We start from the raw sequence: 27,183 nt of genomic DNA, 5'->3' as shown, positions 1-27,183 counted from the left end.
ATAGACAACTACCATGTGTGCCTATATAGTAACAATATTAACCATATAATTGAATTCAACAAATGACAGCCATACATTGATCCATAACAAATTTCATAGTCATCCATTCAACATCTTAGAAGCAACAATCTCAACCATACATCCAGCTCACTCATACATCCATCTAAGTCATACATAACAATTTGAAATAGTTTGCAAGCTAAAGCAATACTAAGTTCATAGTTTGTATTGCAGCACCCACAAGTAGACCAAAATGCTACAGAGTTCACCAAAGACTCTCATCTGCCCAAATTCTAGGGATAGATACAAAAGGCATAATTGAACTAACTCGCCTTGATGCATATCTTGATGATGATGCTCACAAATTTTAGGGAGGAGTGATTTGACCCTGATTGAAGTTAATCAGCTGTCGAAGGAGGGCATGAGTTTCTTGCTGTCCCTTCTTCAAACTGTCAATTTCATATGCTTGGCTAGCCACCTCTTGCTTAAGTTGTGCAGATTCTTGCTTAAGTTGCACAAATTCTTGCTCCTTAGCCTCAAGTTGAGCCTATAGCTCCCGCACCTGTGAACTAACTGCACTTCTACTACTTGGCTTCAAGGTTGGTAGACCCACATTTTGGAGAAATGTGCTTGATTTTGGCAGCACCTTGGAAACAATTTCAGTAGAAGATAGTGACTGCTGGCCTTCTTGCATTGGTGCAGCCTCAATTGCTTCCATAGCAGCCTAGCAATAGAATGATACAAAATTAGTATTGACTTTGATATAGATTTATAGCAATATAGGAAAAACTGCCTACAATAATACTTTACAAAGACCTAAAATATGATCTTACTTTAGCCAAAATAGCCTGAAACATCATTTCAAGCATGGGGATATACACATGTGAATTTAGAAGACTACATACACCTAAATCGGGAAATGAATAATGTAATAAAGTAGTCAAGCAAAAAGTACATCATAACCCTTCCAACATCAATTCTGACAATAGCAAAAATAGCCCAAAATCATTTCCAATCATGAAGTAAAGGCAATAGTAGTTGCAGCTAGTGGTGCGTGCATGGATCAGATTCTATGCATCGGATTTCAGTGGTTGAGATTATAAGTAGCATGCAACAACAACTGCAGCACAAGATGTGCAGCCAATACGGCCAAATATTCAAGTTGACTTTCAAGAATGTCTTGGAGAAGAGGAGTGTTGATGCAAAACTGATCTGCAAACACAAAGGGCTAATACCCGATTCAAACGTTAAGGCGTGCCAGCCGATTTGACCTTGCTATCGGCAAATGTGATAACTCGAATACTTTAGTCCTGACAACAGCGATGCGCCCGGATGTCACGGCTAAGAGGTACTCACGCGGAACTCGAGAACATGCCGAGCTTAAGTCGACGAATTCCTAAGAACTCGTAATAAAAGGGAAAAAGTATGACGAAGTCGTCGAAAAGTAGATGCTGGAATATGAGTAAAAACGTGTGTTTGATTGATTTCTTTTTTTTTTATTACAAGGTCCTAGGGTTTATATTTATACCCTGCTCAAAGAGCTACGACCAGACACGATTAGAATTCGAATTCCAAATTACACGGAATCCGTATACAAAACGATGCAAATAACTAAGGAAATAATAAAACTATCCTTCGTGACAAACCGAAACTCCTCCACATGACAACTGGCAGCTTCCGGACTCCTCCTTCGCGTCATCGGCAATCCCCTTGCCATAGTCATCGGCAGACCTTCTTATCCAGTCATCGGCACCATATTACTGCCTGTGGACTTAGTCACATTCAACCTCTCCCTCATCGGCAACCATCCTCATCAGCAACCCGCATCGTACTGCCACCCTATCCTGCCATCCTGGACACGTGCCCAAAAATGGTGTCAACACATGCCCCCCAGTTTCGGAGTATAAAACTATTAATGCTCCGAAATTCTCTGCAGTAATGATGCCTTCTCCGCAATTAATGCTCCTAATCTGGTAACCGACAACCTCAATCTGGACAACTCTGATCCTAATCCTCCGCAGATTCCTCGAAATCCCCAACTTCCTAAACGGGCATCTTTCTTGGTCGTACATCGGCAACAATACCGTTACAAAGATCTGCCGATGCTCTGACCAGGATATTCGCAAAAACGGTTACCTCCCCTCTATCCGCCCATCGGCAAGATGACCGTTATAGAATATCGCCGATGGACCGACCAGGGGATCTCGCACAGTAAAATATCTTTAGATAATGACCGCTTCCTGTCAAATCACCTGCACAATCCCTGGATTACCGTGCGAACAGTTACCATATCCACCTGAGTACCCTCGGGCTTCTCGGATGCGGCAAAGAGATAAGTCGGATTTGCCCTTGCCCATCTTGTCCTATAAATAGTTCCTTCTTGGGTACTCCTCCCCCATTACACCATTCTACTATCCAACTTTGCTTTTCCAGCGGCGGCGCCATTTACAACCCTCAAGATCTCCGACAAGCACTCCTCTTCATCAACTCCGGTGCCCTCCAACGTCCTCTTCACGACAAGATGGCCATTGGCTTCGTCGTCCCTGAGGTCAGACTTCCATCTCATCTCCTGTACCTCTTCTCGCATTCCTGTTCATCTGCGATTCATCTTACTGAATATCTTCCTTTTCCTTTTTCTTTGTATTTTTATTTCCCAAAACACTAGGAATTGTCCAACAAAATTGTCATCCCTACCGATCAACCACACCTTCAGTGCCTCGGCCCTCTAGGGAATCCAGATCCAACCGACTTTATCAATGCAGAAACCAACAGGATTCCCTTTAGAGCCGAAAACTTTTCTTTAGATCTGTGGAAAGACACCTTTCGCTCTTGGCCCAGCCCTACTGTAGGGTGGAAAGATTGGTTCTTGAGGGTCAGCAATTCTTATGAAGTCCAGTGGGGTGAGAGGAAGCTAGCTCAATGCATTAGGCTATCCATTGCCGATATGCACAGGAACGAGTCGCTGCTGATAGCTGCATCCTACTTTTGGTCAGACACTCTCAATGCTTTTGTTTTTGGCCACGGCCCTGTTTCTCCTACCCTTGCCGATGTAGCCATGCTCACTGGGCTAGATATATCTTCTGCCGATAGCACCCACTTTTTTGATACTGCCCCTAGTGCCAAAGTGGAGACTCGCGCTATCGGCGGTTGGTCAGGGTACATCCAGAAGTACCGCGGGAAAGGGCCTGTCACCATAAAGGAACAAACCACCTTTCTGAACATGTGGCTGGACAAGTTTGTATTCTGTGGTCGATCGGCAGGACCGACTTCTGTCTATCTATCGGCAGCAGAAAGACTGGCTAGCGGTGGCCAATTTCCTCTCGGCCGATATTTGCTCGGCGCTGTTTACCACCTTCTTCATCAGGTAGCCCAGAAATTCCTGCTTGGCCAATCCATCGGCAACTTGGGAGGCCCTTGGTGGTTTATTAATATGTGGCTCAATCTGCACCTGCATAAGCGCCTTGATTTCAACTTGTTCTCACAGCACTTCCCAAGAGATATAGCCGAGAATCATGTGTTGGGTGAAGAGGAATCGGCAACGCGTGCCCCCTTGAACTTTGGCGAAGCCGTTATAGTCTTACCCGGTTCAGGGAACAATCCGGATCAGATCGGCCGATTCTTCGAGACTCTGTATGAGGGTCTGGCCAGAGATGAGCGACCATGGCTGGCTTATGACGACCCAGACAGTATGCTCTCTCTGACCTTCAATCCATTTGATGAAGCTCTCGACAGGGACAATGAGGTGATGATGGCAATTGTGACTCCCAGAGCCATACCAGTGAATTTCTTCGGTAGCACAAAAACCTCTCCCCAATCCTATGAATTTTATAATCCATCGGCATTAGCTCGCCAGCTAGCTTTCGGCCAGTTGCCGATTGCACTTCCTTATGCCGATGTGATAAAGCCCAGAGAACCCATCACCAACCTTCTCGAGTGGACTCGAGTAGCCCAGCTACCACCAAATGCCGATACAGATGTAGATCTGTCAGAATGGGTTCCAGCTGCCTTTATCACTCAGGCATACAAGCTATGGTGGGCAGAATGGAAAGAGAATCTATTCTGCAGATCGGCCCTTTCATACCGCAGCATGATCGACCCCGAATACGAAGTCCCTGATGACACTGTAAGTATTTTAAACCGATGTCTCATTTTCCAATACTATTTCCATCGGTAACTTACCCCTGTATTCCTTTTGCAGGTTGACAACACCCCCCCATCGGTTAGCAGGAGTGGCAAGCCGATCGACTTGTTCCCATCAGGCCCGATCTCCTCAATCGGCCACAATGCTCCCACTCTGGCTTCCATCGTGCATCGGGGTACGCGCCTCAAGAAAGTTACCACCAGGAAAACTCAGACATCGCCAACGGTAGCTGCTTCCACTCTGGCGCAAGCTTTCAGGGCAATTTGTCAAACCCTTTTCATTTATGCTAACTATCTTTGTATCGGCTATCTGTGCTCATAAACTCCTTTTTGTTGTTGCAGCAAACTGGTGCATCGGCAAAAGCCAAACGCCAAGGTACCGATGCCCCCCAGTCTAGCCAGCCCAAGAGGAAGGGCACCCAGGGTGCTAAGGCTGGAACAAAGCGCCAGAAAGTGGCAACTCCTCCTCCTCCTCCGGTGTCTCCAATCCCGGTGGAATCTTCCCCTTCTTCTCTAGAAGTCCAGACACAGCAAGCACCATCTCCCCAACCAATACAGGAAGCACCACAGATGGAAGAACCCCAGCAGGAAGAACCTCAAACGGAAGGTACATCAGCTGACGTAGGTGAACAAACAACTGGCCCGGCAGGTCCAGTTATATCATTGGCGGTTTCCCCGATTCAGACAACTGTTGTTCCTCCTCCGGGTAACATATCTCAACAATACTTCCGCCGATAAACTTATTCTCATTTAGTCTCATAACCCTTCCTGTCTTCTTTCAGGCGATATCGTTCCATCGGCAACATCTGCCGATCAACCTGTAGTTCCATCAGTATCTTTGAGTCAAAGGCAAGAAATTGCCCTGAAACAAGTAAGTCATCCAACTTTTCCACCAGCATCGTCTGCCGAAGCTTTGACCATAAAAATGACTTATTTCATTCTCATTTTCAGGAACAAGATTCTCCCAATAGCTTATTCTCCTTCGCCATTGATATCTTCGAAGAAGAAGGTGAGGAAGCAAGCTCCTCTCGGGCAATTGGGACTGTATCGGTAGAAACCAGGGCTAAGCTGGAGGAGCTATCGGCCATACTTCATCAAGACACTGCTCAACTGGTCAACGATTCTGACCCAGCCAAGGCCTTGTTCAAAACCCTTAGAGGCCAAATTCCTGCCGATGCTGAAGAAACGCTCTTCCATGCTGCATACCTAGAAAGCCGCCAGCTACAGTACCAGAGAGCTACTCGACGCCTTGCCGATAGAGCCGCTCAAATCCAGCTCTCTGAGGAGATGATGAAAGAAAAACTCTTAGCCGACGAGAAACATAAGAACATCGGCACCTTAAAGTCCTCAGGTGATGCACTGAAGCAGAAAGTATTTGATCTATCGGCAAAAAGAGAAGCTCTACTGGCCGAACTCAAGCAAGTAGAGGATGCTCTGTCCCAAGCCCAGCAAGAAGAGAGTCAACTGCCGGAGACCATCAAGCACCTTGAACAAGAACGAAACGTCCACGGCCGCAAAGCGCTGCAGCTGAAGAGGAAACTGAGGCCGATAGAAGGTTCTGCCGATGATGATATCAAAGAGATAGAGACAGCCAATCAGATCCGGCTGCGCGCCATATCGGCAATCCAAGCGCTGCTGAACATCTGAAGCTTTCATCGGCAACACACCTTTGTTTTCCCGCTTTTAGCTTTTAGTCTAGCCGATAAGACTGTTATCGGCATCTTTTGAAACATTAAGTCTGCCCCCAAACATTTAAATCCAGCCGATAAGAGTGTTATCGGCACTTAAACTTTTATGCATCGACCCATATGCTGGGGTAGTACTTCTTTAAATATTTGCCATTTAATGCTCTGGGAAATTCAACTCCTTCGAGAGTTTCTAGAATATAGGCATTACCAGGAGCCGAGTGTCTTATCCGATAAGGACCTTCGCAATTAGGAGACCACTTCCCAAACTTCGAACTTTTAGTCCCGACTGGCAAAATCAACTTCCATACCAAATCCCCATCGGTAAACTCCTTAGCCTTTACTTTCTTATCATACCATCTAGCAATTCTCTTCTTATTTTCTTCTATACTCATTAAAGCCTTTAACCGATGCCCTGCTAAATCATCTAACTCATCGGTCATCAAAGTGGCATAATCATCGGCAGCCAATTGATCTTGAAAAGATAATCGCCTAGATCCAGCCTTAATCTCCCAAGGCAACACTGCATCATGTCCATACACCAATTGATAAGGTGACACCTTGGTTGATCCATGACAAGCCATCCGATAAGACCATAGTGCTTCATTTAGCAATGTATGCCACCGCCTAGGATTTTCTTCAATCTTTCGTTTAATAAGCTTGATAATTCCTTTGTTAGACGCTTCGGCCTGCCCATTGGCTTGAGCATAGTAAGGAGAAGAATTCAACACTTTAATTCCCATACCGATTGCGAATTCATCGAACTCCCCTGACGTGAACATGGTGCCCTGATCGGTGGTAATCGTTTGGGGAATCCCAAATCGGTAAATAATATGCTCCTTCACAAAATCAATCATATTGGCCGATGTGACTTTCTTCAAAGGAATAGCTTCGACCCACTTAGTGAAATAGTCAGTGGCAACTAGAATGAACTTATGCCCTTTGCTAGATGGTGGATAAATCTGGCCGATCAGATCGATGGCCCATCCCCGGAACGGCCAAGGTTTTATTATAGGATTCATAGCCGATGCGGGTGCTCTCTGGATATTACTGAACTTTTGACAACCTTGACATCCCTTGAAATATTTAAAACAATCTTCAAGTATGGTTGGCCAAAAATATCCATTCCTTCGAATCATCCACTTCATCTTAAAAGCTGACTAATGCGCTCCACACACTCCTTCATGGATTTCCCCCATCAAACTTCTGGCTTCATCATCACCCAAGCATCGGAGAAGAATTCCGTCGACAGTTCGATAATACAATTCATTTTCAAGGAGCACATACTTGGTTGCCTGAAATCGAACCCGTCTTTCAACTTTTTTGGATGGATCTTTTAGATAATCAATAATTTCTTTCCTCCAATCACCGGCACTGACTGCCGATGTCGTATTAATCATTGGCTGATATCCCGAGGCATGCTGGGCTAACCGATTAGCGTCTTCATTATGCAATCGGGGAATATGCTCCAATCGAAAGTCCTTGAATTCCTTTAACAGTTGCATACTTCTCTCGAAATAGGTTATGAGAACTTCACTTCGGCATTCATAGCTTCCGGCCAATTGATTTATAACCAACATAGAATCCCCGAATATTTCAACAGCATCAGCATGAACTTCTCTTAACAACTCCAATCCCTTGATCAGAGCTTGATACTCAGCCTGATTATTTGTTGATGTAGCAACAATCGGCAAGGAAAACTCATACTTCCTCCCCTTAGGAGAAACTAATACAATGCCGATTCCTGCTCCCCGGTCACAGGTAGATCCATCAAAGAAGAGCGTCCAGGGTGCAATTTCCAAGGTTTCCACTAGACCGCAATGCTGAGTCACAAAATCGGCCATAATCTGCCCTTTGACTGCCTTAGCCGATTCGTAACGCAAATCGAACTCCGACAGCGCTAAAATCCATTTACCGATCCTACCACTCATAATCGGCATAGATAGCATGTATCGGACCACGTCATCTTTGCAAACAACAGCACATTCGGCCGACAACAGGTAATGTCTCAGCTTGATACATGAAAAATATAAGCATAAGCACAACTTCTCAATGGCCGAATACCTGGTTTCAGCATCAATCAACCTCCTACTCAAATAATAAATTACCCTCTCTTTCCCTTCAAATTCTTGAACTAAAGCTGAACCGATAACCGATCCATCGGTAGATAAATACAATTTGAAGGGCTTCCCTTGTTGAGGTGGAACTAAAACTGGAGGATATACTAGATACTTCTTGATTTCATCCAGAGCCAACTGCTGTTCTTCTCCCCAAACAAACTCTTGATCGGCTTTCAATTTAAGAAGAGGACTGAACGCACGAATCCTCCTAGATAAATTCGATATAAATCTTCTGATAAAATTTACCTTGCCGATCAAGGATTGGAGCTCGGTTTTATTGGTAGGGGCCACTATTTTATTGATGGCATCAATAGATCTTCGACTAATTTCAATACCCCTCTGATGTACCATAAAACCAAGAAACTGCCCTGCCGATACGCCAAATGCACACTTGTTGGGATTCATCTTCAATCCATGCTTCCTTGTGCACTCCAACACTTTTCGTAAATCGGCAAGATGCTTTGAGAAATCTCCAGACTTAACCACCACATCATCAATATAAATCTCTACGAGCTTGCCGATGAACTCATGAAATATAAAATTCATAGCCCTTTGATAAGTAGCACCAGCATTCTTTAACCCAAAAGTCATGACTATCCACTCAAATAGTCCAACATGACCAGGACACCTGAATGCGGTTTTTGGAATATCCTCCTCTGCCATGAATATTTGATTGTAACCTGCATTACCATCCATGAAGCTGATGATCCGATGGCCAGCCGCAGCATCAACCAGTAGATCGGCGACAGGCATTGGGTATCCATCCATCGGCGTAGCTTTATTGAGATTCCTGAAATCAATGCACACCCGAAGCTTCCCGTTCTTCTTGTAAACCGGAACAACATTGGAAATCCATTCGGCATACCGACACTGCCGAATAAACTTAGCTTCAATAAGTTTAGTAATTTCGGCCTTAATATCAGGTAGAATGTTAGGATTACATCGGCGGGCTGGTTGCTGATGTGGCCGAAATCCAGACTTGATAGGTAACCGATGTTCGACAATTGATCGGTCTAAACCAGGCATCTCTGTATAATCCCAAGCAAAGCAATCTTTATATTCCTTTAACAAACTAGTCAATTGTCGCTTACACTCAGGATCTAATTTAGCACTAATAAAAGTAGGCCTAGGCTTATCACCACTACCTATATCTACTTCTACCAAATCATCGGCCGATGTGAACCCCTGGCCTAATTTTCCATCATCGGCGAATCTATCCATTAAAAACCGTCGTCAGAACCGACTGCTTGGATCGGTGGAATCTCATAATCGGCAACTTTGAGAAAATCTTTCTCCCAAACTTCTCCTGAAATGCACCTAGTCTTTTCATAAGTATCCGCTTCTGCCGATGCGATAACATAAGAAGAATCCCCTGGGACGATCTCAATCTTGTCACCTACCCACTGAACCAAGCACTGATGCATTGTAGATGGGACACAACAATTGGCATGAATCCAATCTCTCCCCAATAATAAATTGTAGGCACCTTTTCCGCTGATCACGAAAAAAGTTGTCGGCAAGGTTTTGCTGCCGATGGTCAACTCTGCACATATCGCCCCCTTGACTGGAGACACGTTTCCTTCAAAGTCTTTGAGCATCATATCGGTCTTGGTCAAATCTTGATCCCCTTTCCCAAGCTTCCGATATACTGCATACGGCATAATATTAATAGCAGCTCCACCATCAACTAGGATCTTAGTCATTGGCTGCCCATCAACCCTTCCTTTGAGGAACAAAGCTTTAAGATGCTGCCTCTCGTCATCGGCAGGTTTCTCAAAGATAGCCGTCATCGGATCCAGAGCCAACTGAGCTATCTGATCAGAAAATTCCAGGTCATCGTCACTGGCTGGTGCAAGAAACTCCATCGGCAACATGAAGACCATGTTGACGCCTGCCGATGGACCTTCCCTCTTAGTGTCTGACGGCTGCCGACTTCCAGAGTTCTCTCCTTTATTTAGCTCTTCCTGCCTTTCGCGTTGCAATCTCCTTTTCTGTGTCTTGGTTAATCCTCCAGGGCACCATGGAGGAAGTGGCTTCTGCCTTGCTGCCGGGCGTCGGTTCTCCCTTGACTCCATACGATGTGTGTTAGCATCTCTGCAAAATATGAACTCATCGGGAACCCGCGCATTAGCCATCTCCTCGAGCTCTTCCTGGTTCCTGGGAAAATACTGGACACGGTCACCGAGCCGATCGTGAACGCTAAGCCTGCCCCCCAGCCGATCATGAACTGACGCCCTTCCTCTGATTGGCCCATTAAATCGCCGTTCATCATCATGATAACGCCGATCGGTTCTATCGTACCGATCATAACCGTTGCACTCAGGGCAGTCTCTGACAGTAGGAAGCTTGATATTTTCCTCCCAACAATGGATGAAGAATGGACAATTCCAATGATCCCTGTGCCGATTCCACTCCTGTCGGCGTCTTTCTTCTTCCCGTCGATAATCTTCCTGCTGGCACCGATACCGATCTTCCCGTTGTTGCCAATTTCCTCATGGCCTTCTATGAGTTATGACGATACCAGACCGAGGAGGCCTTCCTGAGCTAGTTCCTTCCTGGACCAAGCCCTTATTTCTTGCATCGGCAGTAGTAACTTGATGCTGAGGATCTACCGATGCACTCTTCTCAGCTGTCTCCGATGTTAAGACCTTAGCCTTCCCCTTAGCATCCAACATGTTTGTCGGGAAAGGATGTTGGTCTATCTTCATCGGCTTCTGGGCTTTGGAACTGTCAAATTTGATTCTCCCTGACTCTATAGCCGATTGCAGCTGCTGTCTGAATACTTTGCACTTGTTGGTGTCATGGGAAGTTGCATTATGCCACTTGCAATATCTCATCCTCTTCAGCTCTTCTGCAGATGGGATCACATGGTTAGGTGACAGTTTGATCTGACCTTCCTGAAGTAGAAAGTCAAATATCCTATCGGCCTTGGCGGTATCAAAGGCGAACTTCTTTGGTTCCTTCTGCCCAAAAGGACAAGACATCGGCTTCTTGTTTTTTACCCACTCTGCCAAGCCGATTACTGGTTCTTCATCAGAATCTGAGCTTGTTGCTTCATCGACAAATGACACTTTCCTATTCCATGCTCTTTTAGGCTCGAAAGGCTTGATGTCTTGATCAGAAATCCTCTGCACCAAATGACTTAAACTTTCGAACTCCTGAGAGGCATACTTATCCCTAATATGTGGCAACAAACCCTGGAACGCCAAATCGGCTAGCTGCCGATCATCCAGAACCAGGCTATAGCATTTATTCTTGACCTCTCGTATCCTCTGCACAAATCCCTCAACCGACTCATCATTACGTTGCCTCAACTTGACCAAGTCGGTGATCTTCTTCTCATGAACCCCCGAGAAGAAGTATTTGTGGAATTGCTTCTCTAGATCGGCCCAAGTAATTACTGAGTTGGGAGGTAATGATATGAACCAAGTAAAGGCCGATCCAGACAATGATGATGAAAATAGACGAACCCTCAATTCGTCCCTGTTACCAGCCTCTCCACATTGAATAATGAACCTGTTGACATGCTCCATGGTTGACGTGTCGTCCTGTCCGGAAAACTTTGTAAAATCCGGTACCTTGTACCGATGTGGAAGCGGGATCAAATCATACGCTGGAGGATACGGTGTCCGATAAGAATAAGTGTTGACTTTGGGTTTTATCCCAAATTGTTCCCTCATTACTTCAGCAATCTTATCGGCCCAATACGCATCGGCATCTTGCCGATGAGGCGGCTGCGGATCTGGCACTTGGTGGCGAACCTCCACGTGTCTGTTCGGGACGTGACCTGCATGGAACATTGTATTGGTCACCTGTCCTCCAATCTGCGGACTACCAAACTGCTGTCCACCGATTGGCTGTCCTCCGAGTTGCTGTCCAAAATTTATTGGCTGGTTGGGAATCCCCTGACCTTGGAACCCGGGATAGACCTGCCCTTGCTGGAACCCTGTAGTCTGATAACCCTGCTGGGGCGATTGTGGAAAGGCTTGCTGTCCAAGCCATCCATTATTAGCGTTCATCGGCATAGGTGCTGCCGATGATTGGTAATTGGGTACCGTCGTCGAATTGACATACCCCGACTGGGCCATAGGCCTCTGTTGCATCAGCATTGACTCTGCCGATGCGTTGGGCATCTGGAATATTGAATCTTGAGGATTTCCAGTGTGAGGCCTTGCAGTAGTAGTTGTGGTATACCGAGGACTCTGGTTCACCGGCACATTGGAAGGTGCCGATGTCATAGGAGTTTTGCCCCTCATGTCAGTTATCTGTGATGTTCCCGGCGTCAACTCTGGAGGCATACCATAACCCCACCAGTTGGGAGGAAGAGTTAACCCTGACATTGCCGATGCCAACATATATGTTGTCAGTTTATGCTGCCCAACTGAAATTTGTGGGTTGGTTGCCATCGGCATAGATAGTGCACCAGTAGTCCCCAATGTACTTGGAGGGACGACAGACTGTGCACTTGCATTCGTCAAGGCAGCCGATGGAGCCGTGACCTCTGGTGCCGTTGGCTGATGATGGGAGGGCCCCACATAATCTGGCGGGATTTGTCCTTCCTTGAAAGTTCTTGCCACGGCGTTGAAAACCGTATTAGACAGTACACCAGCTTGGTTAATCAACGCTCGATTGATGGCATTGTCAACCATATCTTGAAGCTTGCCAGGATTGGCGTCGAAGGTGACCTGCCGTGGTGCCGGCAGTGCATCTTTCTGGACCACTTCGCCGCTCCTGTTTATGCTGAAAGACCTCAGGCATTGCTGCTTGAACTCTTCCATGGCTTGGGCAATAGCTTGCTTTTGCTCATCCTTGAGGTTGGCCTCCGTCACGGGGATGACGTTCTCTTGATCGAGGTCAGAGATCGACATGTTGATCTTGATCTTGAATCGGTCCCACCGGGCGTGCCAAAAGATGTGTTGATGCAAAACTGATCTGCAAACACAAAGGGCTAATACCCGATTCAAACGTTAAGGCGTGCCAGCCGATTTGACCTTGCTATCGGCAAAGGTGATAACTCGAATACTTTAGTCCTGACAACAGCGATGCGCCCGGATGTCACGGCTAAGAGGTACTCACGCGGAACTCGAGAACACGCCGAGCTTAAGTCGACGAATTCCTAAGAACTCGTAATAAAAGGAAAAAAGTATGACGAAGTCGTCGAAAAGTAGATGCTGGAATATGAGTAAAAACGTGTGTTTGATTGATTTCTTTTTTTTTTATTACAAGGTCCTAGGGTTTATATTTATACCCTACTCAAAGAGCTACGACCAGACACGATTAGAATTCGAATTCCAAATTACACGGAATCCGTATACAAAACGATGCAAATAACTAAGGAAATAATAAAACTATCCTTCGTGACAAACCGAAACTCCTCCACATGACAACTGGCAGCTTCCGGACTCCTCCTTCGCGTCATTGGCAATCCCCTTGCCATAGTCATCGGCAGACCTTCTTATCCAGTCATCGGCACCATATTACTGCCTGTGGACTTAGTCACATTCAACCTCTCCCTCATCGGCAACCATCCTCATCAGCAACCCGCATCGTACTGCCACCCTATCCTGCCATCCTGGACACGTGCCCAAAAATGGTGTCAACAAGGAGAAAAGTACTTACAATTGCATTTTTGACAGGCTCACAAAATCCACTCTTCTTGCTGCAATGCATCTCCTTGAACAAATCAATTGCAGTGGGTTCTATGTCTTTATATTTTTCTTGTTTCTAAAATAATGAGAAAACAACTACAATGTTAGCTTGAACCAATTCCATGGCTTCTCATTTCAAATAATGTGCAGCAGACTTTAATGAAACAAAATGTGGCCAAAGTGCTACCAGCAATGCACTCATGCAAACAGTTGCAAACTATAGAACCTAGACTTAGAAATACAAGTTCATTGAACAAGTTTTGCTCATTCAAGTATTTTTCAATAAGTATAACAAGGACAAAAATTCAATTGGAGGCATATTTTTGCATGTAAATTAGAAGCACATGAAGATAAACATATATTCAAGCATGTACAAGGTATATGCAAGATTTTAGAACATGAACCATGAGACAATAACAACTATCTATAGCTCATGGAAATTAGAAGATCAGCAACAAGATCACATAGCATTAAATTTGTCCTACCGTGACATAGGCATGTGCAATGTAACATCGAGAACCTGTACGCTGATGGAACTGGACTTTCGCACGATTAACTTGGTTTTTGACACAAGTGTCCTGCACACCACACAAATTTGTAAGGTAAAGGACATAAAAATAAGTACTAAAAAGGACTACAAATGCCACTTAAATCTGAATTGTCTAGTTATGTACACATTTATCAGCAACATCACTAATATCATACCTTGTGTTTTGGGTTGGACCACATCTCCACTAAAGCTCTCCATTGATCATCAGTCATACACTTCACAGGTGACGTTGTCCTCACAAGATTTGCTGCAACTCCATCAAAATACTTCTTTTTCAACCTATGCCTCATCTGGCGTTGTCCACCCTTTAGCATGTCAACACAAGCAGCTTGTACAACCTCACTTTTAGTGTCCATGTCGAATGGGGTCTAGTAGAAAAATAGAGATTAGATTTGAAAACAAAAAAGGACACAATGAACTATGATTGAACGAGTCAAATAGATATTGACTTACAGCAACTTTGCCAATGTAGGCTTCAACAAGATGTTTATTATGTTCCTTCTTGTACTCCTTCTAGTGTGGGAAGATAGGTGGATGTAGCCTAAGTGAGATCCCAGCCTCTGATGCAAGTTTTGCAGCTTGCATTGGTGCATTTGGCCTTCTATTCCCTTCAACAATGTCAATTTTAATCTTTGTCCCTAGCCCTCTACTCAATGCATCTAGCTCTTTGCCCATATATTTCCCCTGCGGCACATGTTGTGCACTTGCAAATAATGCACCTAACAAGACTCTCTTTCAGGACTACGCTCCACCGACCTAAAGGATGAATCTAAACCATACAATCAATGTCGGTTTGATCCAACGGCCCAAATTCACTTGAAAGGACTATATAACCAAGGCCTCTCCACCCCTGAAAGAGAGAAGAGAAGAGAAGAAATCATTATCAGAGGTAGCCATCAAAGTTAGGGTTTAGAGCTTCTCTCCCACAGAGAATTAGAATTAGCTACTCCCTAATCCTTCAAGTTTAGAGGTTTGAGTAGATAGCAATTAGAGAAGTAGAGCACTACGCTCTGGATTCGGATCTTCGGTAATAAAGATTGGTATTATTCATATCTTTCTCTAATACTTTGTTCTAATTACATTATGTCTCTATTTATTATGCTCTTAGTTTGCTCTAGTTCTATATTTGATATAGTTTTGATTGATAATGAGTTTATGTATAAGTTTGCAAAGCGCTTAGCTCTTGACGCGAGGGAGTTAAGTTGTAGATCACATGTGGGCGTGGTGCTTAGATGTTATTTACCTGCAAATGTATCCTATTGGCCGGGTCATGTGGTAGTTCGCGATAGTGACAACTTCGTTGATTCTTATATAGTCCACCCTCCGTTGATAGGACAGGTAGAATTTGTATTGCGGAGTAAGTCTTGCGATGTTCTGATTTACTTTAGCAATGTTCCTTATACATGAATGAAGAGTCTTTTGTGCTATACATGATTGTGTAGATAACTAGAGTAGATTATGACTTAGTAGATAGTAGATAACTTAGAATCCATTCTCTAGCTAATCCGACGTGACCTACATATATGAGGAGTAGTCTATTTTCTAATCGCTGTGTTATTTACCCTTGAACTTATAATTCATTATCATTATCTTTATGGTTTACCCCCTGCTAAAGTAAGTGACTGTGTGACGAGTTTCTCATTAGTAATCATGTTCTTGCAAGTTTATCTCTAGTCTATGCCTTGATAGATTTAGTCCTTATTTTAATTTCATCCCTTTTGTTCTCTTAAGGAAAATTATAAATAACGATACCTGGAATACTTATCCTGGTGAAATGCTACAATGAGGTGTTTTATGTGTGCGCTTGCGGATAGAATAGATTATTTTCTAGAGAGCCTTTACATTTATAAATACCTTTGTACACTCTGGCACCATGCTGGGGATGACAACCTAGTATCTAAGTGGTGTTAGCTAGTGTCAACAAGCATTTCTAGCACCGTTGCCGGGGAGCAAAAGGGTAATACATAGGAACGGTAAGGAAAGTCAGGAAATCAGTCAAGGTTATTCATATAAAATATTAGACTAGACTATAGAGAAATAATTGCATAAAACAGCTACTATGTGAGAAATCATGACAAGGCACCTCTGCTTTGGCAGGTTCACCCTGTTGTTTTTCTATGTTTATATTTTTATACAGGGTATATCAGGATTGACTTTGGGTACATTCAAATCTTCATCATCAGAACCAAAGCAATCAAGAAGGAAAGAAGAAGCTAGCTACCAATTGCTGAAGCTATGGCACAGAAGACACTACAAGAATTCTCTGCTCCAAGTCTTGAGAACATTCCAACTGGTCCAAGAATTGCAGTAGAAGAAGGAATACCCGAGTTTGAGCTCAAGTCAAGCCTCATCAATTTGGTGCAAGCTACACAATTCAGTGGAAAGGCACATGAAGATGCTAGTGCACACTTGCAGAATTTCTTAGAGATGGGAAGCACAATCCACATCAAAAGAGTTGACAAAGACGTCATACTACTTCTCCTTTTTCCATTCTCACTAGAAGGGAAAGCAAGGAAGTGGTTCTACACTCATCAAGATAACATCAACAACTGGACGAACTTGTCAGATGCCTTTCTATCAAAGTTTTTCCCTATAGGCAAAACAACTGCCTTAAGAGGAAATATTGTCAATTTCCAATAGCAGAAGACAGAAACCATTTCAGAAGCATGGGAGCATTTTCAAGGATACATTTCAGATTGTCCTCACCATGGAATGGTCACATGGTTACTTATGCAGACCTTCTACCATGGATTAACCCAGAAGGCTCGTGAGGGCCTAGATGCATCTGCTAAAGGATCATTCTTGGAGCTTACAATTGGAAAAGCAGAGATACTTTTGGATAAGATAGCAGAAAACCAAAGCTGGTTCCAAGATGAAGCTCAACAATGTCATCAAATTGAAGAAATACCAGAAGAAGTAAGTGCACTATCAACCAAGATGGAAAATTTGCTCCATTGGATTGACCAGAGGGCCAAGTTCAAAGAAGATCAAAGGGCCATTGAGACAACATACAAATATCAACCAACCTCGAGTCAACCCAATAGCAAAGGTATGAATTCAGGTAATACTTTCAAGCAACTTTCATTAAAAGAGATAATTGCTCAAGAAACCAAAACTAATAATGAAGTTGAACAAAGGCTAGATACAAATGAATCATCTCTGAAAGATATACACAATAAAATGGATTTTCTATTAACTGCCTTTGATGAGCAAAACACTCTTAATAAAAGGGTAGAGCTTAAATTAATAAAGCTAGCTGCTGCACTGCCTGTTGCTACTAACATTGAGTAGGTAAAGAACATAACTACTAGAGGAGGCAAAGCCACCAGGGATCCCCCATACCCAAAAGAGAAACAAAGAACATCCGCACCAGTGCAACCAGCAGTGAAGAAGAAAGCCTAGTTGAAGTAGAAGATCTGCTACAACCACCAAGAACTGGAGAAATGAGGAAAGATTTTTACAACACCAACTATTTGCCATTTCCCAGAAGAAACAGAGGACTGCAGTCGGATGAGCAGTTTGGTAAGTTTGTAGAGGTCATTCAAAAATTATATGTCAACATACCTCTACTTGATGCCATACAGGTACCTACATATGCAAAGTACATCAGAGATATTCTTAACAAGAAGAGACCACTACCCACCACTGAGGTTATCAAGCTGATAGAAGAATGTAGTGCGGCCATCCTCAATAGACCACCAAAGAAGAAGAAGGATCCAGGATGTCCCACTATTGATTGCTCGATCGGAAACCAACAGTTCAACAATGCACTTTGTGATCTCGGAGCAAGTGTCAGTGTGATGCCAGCATTAGTCTACAAAAAGCTTGAGCATACAACCCTAGAACCAACATCAATGTGTCTACAACTAGCAGATCAATCGGTTCGACACCCGTTGGGCATCGCCGAAAACATTCCAGTCAAGATCAGAGATTTCCTTGTGCCAGTAGACTTCGTGGTACTGGACATGAGTCCTGACTCAAAAGTGTCCATCATCCTTGGAAGGCCATTTCTGAGCACCGCCAATGCCCACATTGATGTCGGGAAAGGAGAAATCAAGTTCAACATCAACGGAAAAGAAGAACACTTCACATTCAAGCCTAGACCAGAGAGAGACCCTACAGTGAAGGAAGTTCATGAAGAAGAACCACTGGAGTCACCATCTCCGGAGGAAGGAAATTTAGAAGATTAAAAGATTTGGAGGTCCAGCTTGGGGGACCTAAAAATCCCAAACCCTCGTCGGGAGGATGTTCAAGAAGGTGAAGAACGCAGGGAAGGCTCTCAAGAACATCGGTACAAGGAGTTCATCCCGACACTCCTCACACCCATCAGAGATGAGCGTCGACCCAACACCCACACAAGCTTTGTCATCTTCATCTAATCAGCAAGTTAAGGTCCTTCTCAAGATAGGAGACCTTGGACTAAATACCCGAAGGGAGAAGGAAGTCTATCAGCAACTGAAGAACAAAGATTTCATTCACACTCCTACTCTTGATCCAATCTTACTACAAGAAACAGGTATGGATACTGAATTCGACTTAATTTTCCAGATGATAGGTTGGACAAATTTTTGGAATATAACTGAGCTGGGTTCTCGTCTTCTCACCCTTGAATTTCTTTGCACTCTACAATATTATGAGGGGCGAATTGTTTTTCGGATGTTCAAACAGGAGATTATGTTGTCTTTGAGAGAACTGAGCGACCATCTTGGTTTCTCTTCAAGATGCATCCTAAACATTGACTCCGACTTACCCAACTTTGAGAGACACCAGTTTTGGAGAGAAATATCCAGAGATAATTTTTATAGTCAAGCCCGAACCAGTGACATGGAACACCCCACTCTTAGGATGTTCCACAAATGGCTTGGGTACAATCTTTTCTATCATGATGATATTAGGAAAGTAAGAGTAGGAGATTTGCAACTTTTATATGCTGCTATTAATAAAGTACCCACTTCACCTGTTACACTTTTAGTTTCTCATTGGCTTAGTATACCTAGTCTTCAGGGACCAGTAGGATGTACTTCACTTATCACTCATCTAGCCTTTAATCTTCATTTGCTGGAAAACTCGTCATTGGAATTCATTGATGAGTTAAGAATTTATCATGGCTATGACATATTTAGACAAGCTCGGATGTTAAAGAAAGAGGGGAATATAATGTATATGCTCTATGATGATAAAGGCAAGATTCGGTTACCTAACCCGAACCTTGGCCTCTACGTTGTTCAAACTTTTTTGATTGAGATTGCAGCAACACCGGTGAACCGGAGAGCTCCACAACGAGTGGCATCTGAAAGGATGACCACTCATCAAGAACGCACCTGGTATGGAGCTGATCTCGGGCCAGAAGAAGCAGCGCACCTGCATTATTGCGACTACAACCCCCGAGTCCTTCGAGACCCATGGGTTCGACATGCGCAACCACAAGAGCCAACAGAGGAGACATGGCCGGAGAGCCAAGATCACCAGTGGATAAACCCGCCTTTCCATACGGGCAGGTACTCCACTGATCCATATGGAGCTTCAAGATCCAAACCTCCGCCCCAATTTGATGCAGGATGATACTCTGATGCCTCCTACGCCTTCACGAACGACTACTACCAAGAGGCCGGTGCTTTCTTCACTCGTACTGACAACACTCTCCTCGACATCCAGAACACACAAGTAGAACATGGACGACTCCTGGAAGAACAGCAAAAATGGAACCAGGACCACGCCACTGCAGTACAAGAGCCGAGACAAGATACAACAACAATGAACAACAACATCACAACCATGATGCAGTTCTGGAACATCGGGTAAGACCGACATCAACATCCAGCTTGGGGGAGTTCCTCCCAAATTTATCAAGTAAGTTTTTATTTGCTCTTCTTATTTATTCTGTTCTATTTTACTATTTTATTTTAAAGAGAAAAATTTAGAAAACCCAATAAATATTTTCTTGCTTTAATTTACTGCATTTTATAAACATAAAAACAAAATAAAAAGAGTGTGTAGATAAGTGTGCTTTATATTTCCTGCTAAGTGTTAATCTCTAGAAAAATAAAAAGACCAAAAAGATGCATGATGGAAATGATGAACAGTTGCTCTGTTTGCTTACTTTCAAGTACCTAGCTTTTATATTAGAGTTCCTCCAGGAATTACTAAAACTAAACTTACTATCTATGGGAAGCATAAAACTAAAGTCTAGGTAAGAGAAGGGCATGATATAAAGTTTGAGCTGCTGTTTATCTTGTTCCTACTACACTAAGTTCTGGAGATTTATTTTGAAAACTTACAAATCACATGATGAGTTCCTAGCAAAATAAACTACCTACCACAGCCATACTTGTTATAACATCTTTTACTATTTACATTGAGTTTGAACGAGCTGTGTAGACCCTTAGGAGCTTTTCATGTGGTTAAATTAAGATATTCACTTGCACACATCTACTACACCATTCACCACCATGCATTAAAATTGCTAAAAATATTATTACCACTCACTGTCCCAAATATTGTTATTCTCTCTCTCTAAAAAGATTCAATGCAGAAGAGGCATGGGTTATGCAAAAATATGCGAGGAAATAAAAAGGGGCAAGTGCCTGGAACCTCGGAAAAAGAAAGAAAAAGAGTGAGACGAGAAGTAAAAATGGACAAGTGTCCGGAGTAAAATTAGGGGTACAAGGATGCCCACTTGAGTGGAAAAAATGGACAAGTGTCCGACAGTAGAATTAGGGGTATCTACTACCCACCTGAAAAAAAAGAGATAGCCCATGTTCTCCCAAAGCAAAGATCAAAGAAGAGGAGAGATAGCAATATGAGGAGCAATGAGAAGTAAGTTTTATTATCACCATCACTATCATTTACTCCATCACACATGCACATCTTGATTTAATTATATGCTGAGTTCCTTTGGATCCATGGCTCGATTAGACAATATATGTATGAGCTGTTTTTGACTCCTATGAGCTCCACTTAAATATTCCATCAGCTATAGGTAAGTGACATTTTTGGTATGGATCCACAAATACCACATATAGAGAGACTTGAGAGAATCATTGCTGGGAACTCTGAATTTTATTTTGAAAACTTATGAAAAACACTAGAACAAAGGTGAAGTATAGACAGGAGGAATAGTGCTTGACTTAACTATTTTGTCTTTCGATCACTCAAGACTTAAGTGCAGGCACTAAGCTCCATAAACACTTCACTCTAATCTGGAAGAATTTTATATCAAAGCATGTGTGCCTGTCAGGAAAGAAAACATCGAAGCAACTCCTGATCCATCTGAGTTTAGCTGTTTGCTCAAGGACGAGCAAAGGGTAAGCTTGGGGGAGTTTGTTGACGGTCCTTAAGTACTAAAATTAATAATCAAATAAACATGGAAAAGGATCGATATGCACCAAACATCTAGAATTAGGGTTTTATCTGACAGAATTCCACGAGCTTTGGTGTTTGTCTATTTTTGCAGGGGGTTATCAGAGAATATGGAGAGAAGGCCCACATGTCATGTTTACAACAAGATAATTACGTGCCACGCAATTTTCCTCAATCTAGAAGAGTCCAGAAGCCTTGGAACGAACGAGAAGACGATCGGGCTCGGGGGCAGGGCGCCCGCCCACCCCCCTTGGGCGCCCACCCAGGGTTAGAGTCCAATCAGGACTCTCTTTCGGGACTACGCTCCACCGACCTAAAGGATGAATCTAAACCATACAATCAATGTCGGTTTGATCCAACGGCCCAAATTCACTTGAAAGGACTATATAACCATGGCCTCTCCACCCCTAGAAGAGAGAAGAGAAGAGAAGAAATCATTATCAGAGGTAGCCATCAAAGTTAGGGTTTAGAGGTTCTCTCCCACAGATAATTAGAATTAGCTACTCCCTAATCCTTCAAGTTTAGATGTTTGATTAGATAGCAATTAGAGAAGTAGAGCACTACGCTCTGGATTCGGATCTTCGGTAATAAAGATTGGTATTATTCATATCTTTCTCTAATACTTTGTTCTAATTACATTATGTCTATTTATTATGCTCTTAGTTTGCTCTAGTTCTATATTTGTTATAGTTATGATTGATAATGAGTTTATGTATAAGTTTGCAAAGCGCTTAGCTCTTGACGCGAGGGAGTTAAGTGGTAGATCACATGTGGGCGTGGTGCTTAGATGTTATTTACCTACAAATGTATCCTATTGGCCGGGTCATGTGGTAGTTCGCAATAGTGACAGCTTCATTGATTCTTATATAGTCCACCCTCCATTGATAGGACAGGCAGAATTTGTATTGCAGAGTAAGTCTTGCGATGTTCTGATTTACTTTAGCAATGTTCCTTATACATGAATGAAGAGTCTTTTATGCTATACATGATTGTGTAGAAAACTAGAGTAGATTATGACTTAGTAGATAGTAGATAACTTAGAATCCATTCTCTAGCTAATCCGACGTCACCTACATATATGAGGAGTAGTCTATTTTCTAATCGCTGTGTTATTTACCCTTGAACTTATAATTCATTATCATTATCTTTATGGTTTACCCCCTGCTAAAGTAAGTGACTGTGTGACGAGTTTCTCATTAGTAATCATGTTCTTGCAAGTTTATCTCTAGTCCATGCCTTGGTAGATTTAGTCCTTATTTTAATTTCATCCCTTTTGTTCTCTTAAGCAAAATTATAAATAACGATACCTGGAATACTTATCCTGGTGAAATGCTACAATGAGGTGTTTTATCTGTGCACTTGTGGATAGAATATATTATTTTCTAGAGAGCCTTTACATTTATAAATACCTTTGTACACTCTGGCACCATGCTGGGGATGACAACCTAGTATCTAAGTGGTGTTAGCTAGTGTCAACACTAACGACATGACCTCTCTTCCTAGTGTTGTGTCTCATGTTTTGCAGGACTATGGAGATGTCTTTCCAGAAGAAACACCGGTGGGACTACCTCCAATTCATGGCACTGAGCATCAAATTGATCTCATTCCAGGGGCTGCACTACCTAATCGACCACCATACCAAACCAATCTAGAAGAAACAAAGGAGATACAAAGGCAAGCGCAAGAACTTCTTGATAAAGGTTTTGTTCATGAAAGTTTAAGTCCTTGTCGTGTTCCTATAATTTTAGTGCCTAAGAAAGATGGTTCTTGGAGGATGTGTGTTGATTGTAGAGCTATAAATAACATCACTGTTCGCTATCGCCATCCTATTCCACGTTTAGATGACATGCTTGATGAATTAAGTGGTTCCACCATATTCACTAAAATTGATTTGAGAAGTGGATACCATCAGATAAGAATGAAAACAGGGGATGAATGGAAAACTGCATTTAAAACAAAATTTGGGCTATATGAATGGTTAGTTATGCCTTTTGGTTTGACTAATGCTCCTAGTACTTTCATGAGATTAATGAACCATGTCTTGAGAGATTTCATTGGAAAATTTGTTGTTGTCTACTTTGATGATATCTTAATTTACAGCAAGTCTTTTGAGGAACATGTGAATCATATTCGACAAGTCTTGGAAGTGCTTAGAAAGGAGAAATTATTTGCTAATCTTGAGAAGTGCAGTTTTTGCACAGACCATGTTGTGTTTCTTGGCTTTGTTGTTTCAGGAAAAGGCATAGAAGTGGATGAAAGCAAGGTGAAAGCCATCAAGGATTGGCCAACTCCAACGAATGTAAGTCAAGTAAGAAGTTTTCATGGCCTTGCTGGTTTTTATAGGAGGTTAGTGAGAGATTTCAGTACCATCGATGCTCCACTGAATGAATTGACAAAGAAAGGTGTTGACTTTAAATGGGGAAAATCACAACAAAATGCATTTCAAGAATTAAAGAAACATTTGACTGAAGCACCTATACTTGTTCTTCCTGATTTCACTAAAACTTTTGAAATAGAATGTGATGCTAGTGGAATTGGGATAGGAGGAGTTTTAATGCAACAAGGAAAACATGTAGCATATTTTAGTGAAAAACTAGGAGGTGCTCAACTGAATTATTCTGTGTATGATAAAGAATTATATGCTTTGGTGCGTGTACTTGAAACATGGCAGCATTACTTATGGCCAAAAGAGTTTGTTATTCATTCTGATCATGAAGTTTTAAAGTATTTGAAAGGAAAAGCAAAACAGAACCGTCGTCATGCTAAATAGGTTGAGTTCATCAAAACATTTCCATACATTGTAAAATACAAGAAAGGTAAGGACAATGTGGTTGCTGATGTTTTGTCTTGAAAGAGTGTGTTGTTGAACCAACTTGAGGTGAAAGTTTTGGGTCTAGAAAGTCTAAAAGATATGTATAATAATGATGCTGAAATTTTAGAACCATATAAACATTGCCAAGATGGAAAAGGTTGGGAAAAATATCACATACATGATGGTTTTCTGTTTAGAGCTAACAAACCGTGTGTTCCAAATTCTTTGGTTAGATTGCTTTTGTTACAGGAATCACATGGAGGTGGGCTAACAGGTCACTTTGGACAAGAGAAAACATATAAACTGCTAGACAGTTCGGAGTCGAGGACGACTCCTTTTCAAGTGGGGGAGGATGATATGACCATGCCACCAAGAAGGATGTCACAAGCTCCAAGTCAAGCTACATCCACTCAAGTTTCACCTATACCAACACCAGCCCAAGTCATCGATGGACCAATTACACGTAGTCGTGCAAAGAAGCTACAATAAGAGATCCACGCGCTACTTTGTGAGATTCATTTTAACATTAATGAGAATTATATACTACCTAAGTGTTGTACCTTGATTTTACTCAGGTATATAGAAGAAGAGAAGGATGAATCAGACCCTGACGAATGGACCAGTGCAACACTAGCCAAACGGACTAGAAGAGTAAAAAACGGACCAGTGGAAGTCAAGAACGGACCAGTGCAAAGAAATCTTCATAACTTTTTCCTCACAAAGGCTATGAAGGTCCATGAGGACTTGTTGGAAAGCTTGTCGAGTCTACTCTCTAATGACTCTAGTGGTGATCAGTTTGGATACTCCATATTACCTGCAGACCAGAACTAGTACAGACTGCTCAGAAGGTCAAAAATCTGTCATGACAGAATGTTGGTACAACTTGCCAAGTAAAACAGTACCAATCTACAATGTATCATGCTGGTCGGCATATATTTCTGGAAAGCCCTTTGAGTGTAGTTTCACACCCAAGAAACGGTTCATCATTTGGACTTTCCAATAAGAAGTTATGGTAAGTTTATTGGAAACTGCTCTGGAGGCCAACAGTCACGCGTATCCAGTTCGGGAATCTATTCTGTGGGGACCTTTCACGTTGCCTTCACTCAGAAACTCCATTTTGTGTTTCTACCTATCTAGTAGGGCTGTTGCTAGTATAAATACCCCTTAAGACTCTTTGTAATGTAAGACTTTTGATAATCGAAATACAGAACCCCTTTTCTTTAGTTGTGTGCTAGCAAATATTTAGAGAGTGATCTCTACCCCTTGCTATTGTGATTTCCTCGCGGGATTACATAGGCGGCGGCTTCATCCGCCCCTAATTGGTGCTCCTACTCCCTTCAAGGTATTCTTTGATTGATTGTAGGTTGTCTTGGTTGGTTCTTTGAGAGTGTGGTTGGGCGAATCCTTGATTCAGGTTGCCGGTTAAAGACGGTGGTTGGCTTCGAGTTTTATTTGCCAGGTTGCACTAGTTATCGCTGCTTGCAGCAAGTTATCCGGCTGTTCTTCAACTAGTTATCGGTGTTCATCCTACATCATGAAGATCGAGACAACGTGTCGCATCAGGTGAGGTTCGCCAGAGTCGGGGTCGCGACGGCCGTGAACCCGACGACAACAATCCTAGGAAATGTGGCTCACCTCGGAGCTTGAGGCAGACTCGGAGACGCTCAAAGAACAGGCGAGACGCGAAGGTGAGAGCGCGAGGAGCTCGCGAAGCTCTCAGCGGCAATGGCGATGACGCCGCGGCCGTCGGAGTCGCGAGAGAGCGAGGCAGAGAGAATGGACAGGCGCAGGACGAGTGCGGGGTGGCGTGGCGTCCATGACGGCGTTGACGACCTGACGAGTTGGGCCAACGCCGGCGTACGGGCGCCAAATGTCAGCCAGGTGCTGCGCCCGGTCGTCCACGATGACGAGATGGTGTAGTTGACATTCTTGGAGTACTAACTGAGTTCTACAAGAATGTCAACTGGAGCAAAGACCAATTTGGCCTTGATGAAAAGATATGCAGCTTCCAAAATCGATCAGGCAAACTGGTGGCGCCAGGACTTAGCAAAATTTTGCTAAGTGTCAAAACAGCCCCCAAATCTGCCTTGTGAGCACTTTTTGAGCAAGTTGTTCTCATTTTCATGAGATGACCGTAAAAAAACTTTTGTTCCTTATAAAATTTGCTACAACTTTGCTTTAGAAAGTTTTGACATGCAAACATTTTATGAACCACTTTTTTAAAAGTCTAAGCAAAAGAGGTTTATGGGGCCTATGAGTGAAATCATGACTTAGAGACACAATTTGAAGATATAACCAACATGAACATTGTTCCAAAGGTTGAGTTAAGCATAGATGAACTATTTTACCAAGGCCTAGGACACAACAAGAGCATGGCACAAACAAACATAAGCATAGAAGGCATAATTAAACAAGTTAAACCACACTTATGCATAAAATGACATGACCCAAGGTGAATGATGATCATGGTATGCTTATGAAGATGATGATGCTCATGTTATGCATGTGAAAGGATGCAACCATAACACTAGGGTGTTACAGCCCTCCCCCTTACAAAAATCTCGTCCCGAGATTTGAAACCTTACTGATTTTCGAAGAAGGTTTTATAAACATCTTTTAAATAGTCCTTTGTTTCCCAAGTAGCATCTTCCTCCCCGTGGTTACTCCACAACACCTTGTAGAACTTAACCACGTGATTACGAGTCACCCGCTCCTTGCGGTCAATAATCGCTACAGGCTTATCTTCATATACCAAGTCTGATTTCAACTTGATATCCCAAACCTCCACTCTTTCTTCCGAAACATGAAGGCATTTCTTCAACTGTGATATGTGAAAGACAGGAAAAATAGCTCGAAGTTCAACCGGTAG

At 42.9% G+C, this 27,183-nt stretch overlaps 1 pseudogene; it reads right to left on the bottom strand.

Annotated features, from left to right (window-relative positions):
- Positions 368-25,430, bottom strand: LOC8077762 (annotated as a pseudogene).

Source organism: Sorghum bicolor, chromosome 4 (genome assembly GCF_000003195.3).
Source record: "Sorghum bicolor cultivar BTx623 chromosome 4, Sorghum_bicolor_NCBIv3, whole genome shotgun sequence".
In the NCBI taxonomy this organism is placed as follows: domain Eukaryota; kingdom Viridiplantae; phylum Streptophyta; class Magnoliopsida; order Poales; family Poaceae; genus Sorghum; species Sorghum bicolor.
The sequence above is the reverse complement of the archived record's forward strand: the minus strand, read 5'-3'. Positions and strand labels throughout refer to the sequence as shown.